We start from the raw sequence: 9204 nt of genomic DNA on the forward strand, positions 1-9204 counted from the left end.
TGTCGCATTAGCAAGACCCCCGAAGCACCAATACAGTGGAACCCCCCCACAAGTGACCCCATTTTGGTCACCAGCTTTGGGAGGGGGGCTGGCGCTGCGGCTGGCGGGGGGGTGGGAGGGGTGCTGGCGCTGCGGCAGCCGGGTGGGTGGGAGGGAGGGGGGCTGCCGGGTGGGAGGGGGGGGGGCTGGCGATCGTTGGTGATCGGTGCGGTATACGCACACACACACACACACACACACACACACACACACATATATATATATATATATATATATATGTGTGTATATATATATATATATACATATATATACATATATATACACACACATATATATATATATATATATATATATATGTGTGTATATATATATATATATACACACATTTGCACATTTTTTTATTTTATTTTATTTTTAACTTTTCCAGCAGCAGCATGATGCTGCTGCTGCTGCTGCTGCTGCGGGGGGGAGGGGGGAGGAGGGGAGCGCAGCGTGCGCTCCGGACGTAGCGGTTGAGCCGCTGGAGCTGCTGCTGCTGCCGGGTGAGTGCCCGGCGGGTGGGAGGGGGGTGCTGCCGCTCGGTGGTGATCGGTGCTGCACCGATCACCACCGTTTTCTGTGTTACCGAGCGGCTTAGCCGCCGGTAACACAGGAAACGCTGTGATTGACTGTTCAGATTTGAACAGCCAATCACAGCGATCGCCGACCGGGGGGGGCACCCCTGCCCCCCCTGGGCGACGAGGGGGGATGTCTGCTGTCAGGGACAGCAGACATCACCTAACTGTCACTGCGTCTCTAGACGCAGTGACAGTTAGAAACCATGACGTACATTTATGCCATGTGTCGGGAAGTACTTCCCGACCATGACGTAAATGTACGTCAAATGTCGGGAAGGGGTTAAATGAATATAGTGATCATTAATAATCTATCATACCTCCAAAATTCCAAAATGAGATCTCCTTGAAGAACACAGGAGTATGGATGTGGTCTATAAAAGAATAAAGACCTGCCCGATACACAAAATAATTAATTAAGTGCTTCCATAGACGTGTTAAATGATACTAAAGTGAGTGACAATAAATTACCTTTCTGGCTCCTAGAGGTGTGTGCTCTCCTGTGTCCAAACACCAAGTGAACTATCAATTGCCCCAGCTAGGGTATATATAGGGAATGACTGGTGACATCACTTCCTGTTAAATAAATTAGAGGTTTTTAATTTTAATTAATAATAAAATAAAATACTATAGTGGTGTTGGTTTTAGATAATATGTATTAATTTTTAAGATCAACTACTAATTTTAATTTTTTTATTAATTTTTTTTAAATTAATTAGAAATTTTATATGTTAATTAATCTCTAAATAATATTAATTAATGGTGCATTATCTACACCTAGGTGATTTAAGGCTTACCGCCTTATATGCAGGGTTGAAATCCTAACAGTATTCTCTCAAAAAACCTAATTTTATGGCTTGCGTTCCACCTTGCCCGATGGTGGAACGCACAGCCATTAATACAAACTTTGCATAGTGTGGCGTCGGGGTGCTGAATGCACCATCTCTAAAGTACAAATGCAATTATAAATAATTATCCTGCGCTCCACCTCATAGTAGGTGGAACGTTCTAACAGTAGAAAGCTGGTAAGGTAATTGCTTACACGAAGCGATCACCTTTTAGCGTTCCACCTTATTACAGGTGGAACGCACCGCCATTTTTAATGCGGATTACGAAGCTATATGTACCGTTTAAACGGAAGTAATCGTTTAAACGTAGCGGTAACCTTTTGCGTTTCACCTGATTATAGGTGAAACGCTCCACCATTTTATAGCGGAAAATGATGCTAAAAGCATCGCTTATAGCGGACAACGGGATCAATGATAGAATGCCTATTTTGCGTTCCACCTTATAACAGGTGGAACGCACCGCCATTTTAATGCGGATGAGTGCATCGTTTTTACAAGACTTAGAGGGTTAATATTGTGAGTTCCGATTGACTGTGTGGGACGCAAGTAATTAGCTGGATTAATCTTTTTTACAGAATTTAATGGCTACTCTTGTATGTTCCATTAATAAATGGAGCGCTCTATATATTTAATATAAGTAAATTTATATATATATGCCGATAATTTCCCCTAATAATGCACCTATATAAATAATACATAATAAATAATAAAAAATGTTTAATATGGTTTTAAGTCAAATATCAATAAAGATGAACCAATAATAAGTACCAATTAGACTAAGTTTGGAAAGCGGATTTTACTGATAGATCCTTGAATAAGGCAATTAATATGTAATGTCAATTATGATTCTACATATTGGGATTCTAAACCGAACCTTTGATGCAGTGTTTTTCCCGGTCTGTATTGATTACTTTGTAATACATAACAGAATTAGGTTTTTCCATAAATAGAGTAATTCAACATTAATGTTATATAGTCATATTTATGGACTTTATGTCTTAAGAATTGTATCGTTCTTTTATAAACATGGATTGTACAGTAGAGAAACATAAATACAACAACCCTGCCTAGAAATATAGACATGGACTGTATAGAAGAGAAACATAAATTCTACAATCTTGTTAGAGGTTTATGAACGGTCAATTTTTTGACCCAACATCATTTAACAACATTATTAATTGTACAGAGATGGTCAGTTTTTTGACCCAACATTACAGTTGACCCAATGTACATACAGTAGATATTTTTACAGTATCATTAATTAATTGCACAGATATGGTCAGTTTTTGACCCTACTTCATTGTGAAACATTGATACCTGTATACAAGTGGTCAGTTTTTTTGACTCGACATCACCATTAGCCCAATAAACATACAATAGAAATGGGAGCCATAATGGGGTCCATAACAAGAGACAATTTAGACATTTTCAAAGTTTTAGTGTTACATATAACTCCAATTTACACATTCTGTTACAAAAAAATAATAAAATAATAATAACAATAATAATTGCATATATATATACAATCCAAATCCAGCCTGGACAGAAACGGCACTCGGAGTCAGTCAAATTCAATGCAACAAGTGTATTAAGACATACAGGGTGGGTAACGTTTCGGGGGACAAACTCCGTCCTCAGACCCCTTCCAACAGCCTGGCTCCAAGTGCCGTTGACTGACTCCGAGTGCCGTTTCTGTCCTGGCTGGACTTGGATTGTATCTACTATTGTTCTCTGGCACCGGAGCACACTGTTTTTGGAGTTCACTGAGTGCCGGCTGATTTGGATTTATATATATATATATATATGTATATATATATATATATATATATATAGGAAAAAAGGTGAGACGGGCGCCTTCTGGTGTAGTAGTTTTTAGGTTTAAAGTAGATCCCTTCACCTTTAGTGAGTGATCACCCCAGTAGTGTGTACGTGTACCGTTATTAGTGGATTCCAACCACTTTTTTGTGAGCGTGTTATCAAGAGTATGGCATCCAGGACTTGGGTATCTCTCATCCCCATGGATTATTCCTCTCATAAAATCATAGTGGAACAAACAGAAAGGGGAATAGAATAGTGTAATATTGCTAACACATTTTTATTCTCGCACTGACGAAGTCCAAGCCCATTGGCGGGGGATGAAACGCGTTGAGGGATACTCTGACAGTGCGATGACGTTTTGACTGACCTCACCATTGCATCAGATAAGCTTTTATGTTTTTATACATTGTACGAATATTTTAAGTCTTTTTTGCGAGAATAAAAATGTGTTAGCAATATTACACTATTCTATTCCCCTTTCTGTTTGTTCCACTATGATTTTATGAGAGGAATAATCCATGGGGATGAGAGATACCCAAGTCCTGGATGCCATACTCTTGATAACACGCTCACAAAAAAGTGGTTGGAATCCACTAATAACGGTACACGTACACACTACTGGGGTGATCACTCACTAAAGGTGAAGGGATCTACTTTAAACCTAAAAACTACTACACCAGAAGGCGCCCGTCTCACCTTTTTTCCTAGATCTCTGTACAAAGGTTCCCTGGAACAGGAACCAATAGGAGAGGAGCTGCCACTCTTAGAAGAAGGAGAGGATTGGTGTATTAAAAAAGGGAAAGAATTACACATCGTGGGACCAAGAGGACAGAACTTTCTCTTGATCAGGAGAATCCACTCAGCGCTTGTACCACCCTTTATTTCCCATATATATATATATAATCACTTATTTTACCTACAGTATTATAATTTGTTATGCTGAATGGCAACTGACTACACTTCTTTGTGCTCCACAGGAACAGGAGTGCCAATGGGAGGAGTAGAAATAGCTCCTCTTTAAAAAAAAAAAAAAGAGAAAGAAGCAAAATTACCAAGTTCGTGCAGACCTTCACAATGGTAGAAAGAGAGGACATGTAGGTGTTGTGATGGAGAGAGAGTCTGCTGCAACGGCAGTTAGTTCTCTCTCGCTTTCTGCAACAGGGGAGTGGGACTCAGGAGTGGGACATGGACGCCTCCATGACACCCTGGGCCAACTAACCTATGTGCTCCAATCCCCAATGACCGTAATGTGTCATGTGACTCAGGTCCATTCAAACCAGTGTGAACCCTGTTGTCCAATTCCGAAACCAATCTGCAGTCACATGACAGCCCTCCAACCAGCTGCCACTGAGGGTGAACTATTGTCTTCTTCCTTAGAGAGATCCTAGAGGTTGATTTCTAGGCTCCAGGTTACCTGACTTCAGCTTTACCTTGCCCTGTTGCTGCTCTTATTTTTATATTTATTTATTTTATTTATTTACAATTTCTTTATATAGCACAGCAGATTTTGTTGCGCTTTACAATTGTAGACATTGATAAAACAAACTGGGTAACAACAGACAGACTTGGAGGTTAGAGGGCCCTGCTGCAAGCTTACAATCTATAGGGATATAGGAGGGAAACACAAGGACAGGCACCAGTAATAGCATAGCAGTCCCGCCAAGTTGTAGGTCCAGGAGGGAAGCTATATAATACATAAGTGCCTCAGAGGGATATGCGTGTGGAACTTAAATATGATAGGCTTGCCTGAAGAGGTGAGTTTTCAGGGAATGCTTGAAAGTTTGGAGGCTAGCGGAGAGTCTTATTGTGCGTGGAAGAGAATTCCATAGGATGGGAGCAGCCCGATGAAAGTCCTGTAATAGTGGATGGGAACTATTAATTCGTGCAGAAGAGAGACACAGATCTTGTGCAGACGGAGTGGTCGAGATGGGAGATATTTTGAGATAAGTGAAGAGACATATGCTGGTGCAGTATGGTTAATAGCTTTATATGCGAGTAGAATTAACTGTGGGGAACAAAGGACAGTTGAAAGTCGAGGATAACCCCTAGGCAACGAGCTTGTGGGGTAGGGTAGATTATCAGGATGGTAACTGCTTTTGGCTGGTGGAAATATTAATAGCTTAAACTAATTGATAAATGGGCCCCTTACTTTTAAAATAAAGATTTTGTAAAATAACAGCAGTAAATATTTTTTTCTCTATCTTTCCAAAGACTTTGGGGGTATTCAATCTGTGCTGCTGTTGCTTTTTTTTTTTTAAGTCAAATCTGGTGTTGGAAACGGGCGAATTGTCGAATTTGCAGCCGATTACGCCAATTTAGCGGCTGTTTCCCACAAAACGCGGCCGTCCGAACATTGAGTAGTGACTGTCAAGTTACATTCGTAACGGGTCAAAAATGGCCATGATTTAGACTGTCGGAAAAGTCCTGACAGTCGGATTTGGGATTGAATACCCCCTTTAAAAGAAAATGTTATTACAAAATTACTTTCCATGATAAATTGGACCTCATTTCCACTCTGCATAGACAAACCTGCAGGCATCACTCCATTGCCCTAGAGAATGAAAATGATTTTATATTGCTGCCAAAAGCCGTGATGGTTCATTTTCTTTATCGGACAGTATTGATAAATAGGCCACTGTGTATTTTAAACATAATCTGCATTTCTTAGTGTAATGATGTATAAAATACATCAAGGGATAATTCTTTGGAGTGCATATAAGCTGTTTAATATGAAGGTGTTATGTGTTTACAATTGCTTTGATATTGGACACAACAACTATGCCCAAGTTGCGCTGTGTGCTGTTTGGAACAGTAAGTATTAGCACCGTGACAGGAGAAAGGCAGTGGCAAGATTTATATTACTGTAGCGTAGCATAAGGTGGCCAACTCCTGCCAGCAGGTCATAACTGTACTATAAGCACAAGATGAGTGGCATTGCTGGCTCCTGTCTGTGCCACAAAGCCTCTCAACGTAATCCCACAGCTTGCCCATACTTTTGTGCATTTACAAACAGAGTTTAACCTCTTCCATGCCTGCTAGCTGATACTGTATGCATTATTTGTGATGTGATGTCAATGTTTACTTCCTATTTCCAAATTTAATAAATTAGAAAATACTTTGGTACTTGTTTCCTAGCACGGCGCCGATCGTATGCCATCGCATACCACTAATTAAGGGATGCGATGGGGCCTGATTTTTGGGTCCTAAGACCCGCACTGTACATTTACATTTACATTACAATGGCATGCGATGCGATTTTTAATTGTACAGGCACCCTGATGGGTGATTACTATGTTAAATGCACCCCCATTGTTAACGCCACCTCCACTATCAACGCCAACCCGAAGAGTGGCGAGCGCAGCGAGCCTGTGAGGGGCGGTGGTACGCGTCCTCCCACCTTTTCATACCCCCACTATCCACGTCGGCGTGGAGTTGATTGTATATAGTGTGGCGAGCGCAGCGAACCACTGAGCTTTGGGCATGGTGACTCGCTGCACTCTACACACTATATACAATCAACTCCACACCGACGTGGATAGTGGGGGTATGAAAAGGTTGGAGGAGGTATACCGCCGCCCCTCGCGGGCTCGCAGTGCTTGCCACGCTTCGGGTTGGCGTTCATAGTGAGGGTGCCGTTAACAATGGGGGTGCATTTAACATAGTAATCACCCATCAGGGTGCCTGTACAATTAAAAAATCGGGTCTGATTGCATCGCATCGAATGCGATGCGATCGAAACGATGGCATAAGATGAAAATCGTGGGCGCCGTGCTAGGAAACAAGTACCAATACTTTTATTGGTTTATGCAACAAGAAATGGCAGATTAAAGGTATATACTGTAAGGAACAGCAGCAATGGCCATAGGGTAGGTGTAAGGCTTCTTGGAATGCCAGTCAAAATTTCAACCTATTGCCCCTTCCCCAACGCCCCCCTCAAGTGAAATTGTTGACGTGACGTCTTAGAAGTTCTACAGCTGCTACCTGCATTTAGTACAACAATGATGTTTTACTAAATGGCATCCATCATTTTGTGCTAGGTAGACTCGGTGGCACCCCCTGTTCCCAGATCTCAGCACCCTAGGCAGTTGCCTTAAGGTAGAGCCAGTCCTGATTGGCCATCAACCACTTATATAAATGGCAACTAGTTTTGCCTTTGACCAATTTTGAACATTGTCCGTGGAGTTACAGCTGCATGTGCATCAGAGTTCAATCAATTGTTCAGCTATTGATAGAATCCTACAACGGTATCAACCGTCAACATGTATAGTTAACCCATTGATGGCAATCTCTACTTTGCATTAATAAGCATGGCTGAACAAATAGATTACCAACTGTCAGGGTTCAGCCTATGCAGCAGGCTGAGCTATCCCAAAAAGGTGTAATCCAGCTCACTGTACTGCAGGAGGTTCTCTTCTAGCATTCGCTGCTCCAGTGACTGACAGATACATTCATGCACTGCCTCCTGGAGTCACTTCACAAGCAATGTTGTGACTGACAGAGTCAGAAAAGGAGATACAGATGGAATATCTCCCCTCCCCTATACCTACTCTACCGCAGCTGTCAGTCAGCGCTCTTCCCGCATAGATTGATGTGTATCACTATGTGCTTACATCTGCAGTCATTGTTCATGGAAGCAGTGACTGCCAGCAGGCTATGGAGAGGGCGGGCTAAATATGCCCCTAAATTGTGACATATGAAATTAGATCCGCAACTCAGTTTATAGGTGTTAGATGGAAGCAAAGTACATGTATATACACAATCATTAAGCCAGCCATACATTATATATGGAGATAGCTGCTGCAATCCTGTATTTTTACTCAAAAAGCAGCCTCCATATGAAGCATTACATAGGTATCGTCATCTTCAGATTGTGTTAGTATAGGTTACATTTAGCAAAGGTTCCTGGTAGAGAGATTCATAGGATCCATCCTCGGCCTTGGCTGCTCGCTTGTGCACAAGCTGGAATGTGTAGTACCGCGGCCTGCTACTGAACCAGGAAGTACTGTATTAGGCCCTTATTCTGATCTGTGCGGCCGGAGCCGCATACGTTGCTCCGGCCGCACAAACCAATCCCCGCCTACAAGACGGATCGCCACGGCCGTCCGTACGCGGACGGCTGGCGATCCGCATGAAAATGGTGGGGCGTACGCCTCCACCATGGTGGGAGCTGCCCCCTGCATTCGATGGTCGACGACCATCGAAGGCAGGGCCGCACGCTCCCCCCGCTCACGCAAGCTTAGACCACACGGACAATCGTCCGTGTGAAAGCTTGTATGGGGGTGGAGAGCTGACATCCGGCGATGTCAGCTTTCCGCCCCCATCACTGGCGTCATAGCCTCATTACCATGCATACGCCCCGCGTTTGCATGGGAACGCCCATGAAACGCGGGGCGTATGCATAGGGAAATGAGGGTATTAAGCCCCTCACGCCCCTATACGCCCCCTTTGCGGCGTATAAAATTTGTGTGCGGCGATTTCGCCTGCACATGCGCAGAGTGACCTCTGCGCATGTGCAGAGTGAAAACATCGGCGGTACGGCCGCACGCGGGCCGTACCGCCGAGATCAGAATAAGGGCCTTAGTGATCACTGTTCTGTTAACAAATAGTGGGACCGGCGGCACCTTTTGAAGTCCCTGTATCAGAATGTGATCCATGATATATCCTGAAGCTATATCATTTCATTTTGCCATGATACGCGGCAATAAGAATTTTCAAGGAAACAGGTCTGGTTAATTAATTAATTGTTATGTGTCTTACAATCAATTGCTAGAATTTATAGTGAACGTTCATCAGTTACAGAAAGCGGTTGCCTGAAACACAAACTGAAAATAATTGTCTACTTGTTGACCGAGGGCGTAGCCTGAGACTGCTATAAAGACGTCTATACCGATCTACGGTTCTGTTTCTGGTCTTTGTGGTTTTAC

This window comes from Crinia signifera, chromosome 6 (genome assembly GCF_055691185.1).
Source record: "Crinia signifera chromosome 6, ASM5569118v1, whole genome shotgun sequence".
NCBI lineage: Eukaryota > Metazoa > Chordata > Amphibia > Anura > Myobatrachidae > Crinia > Crinia signifera.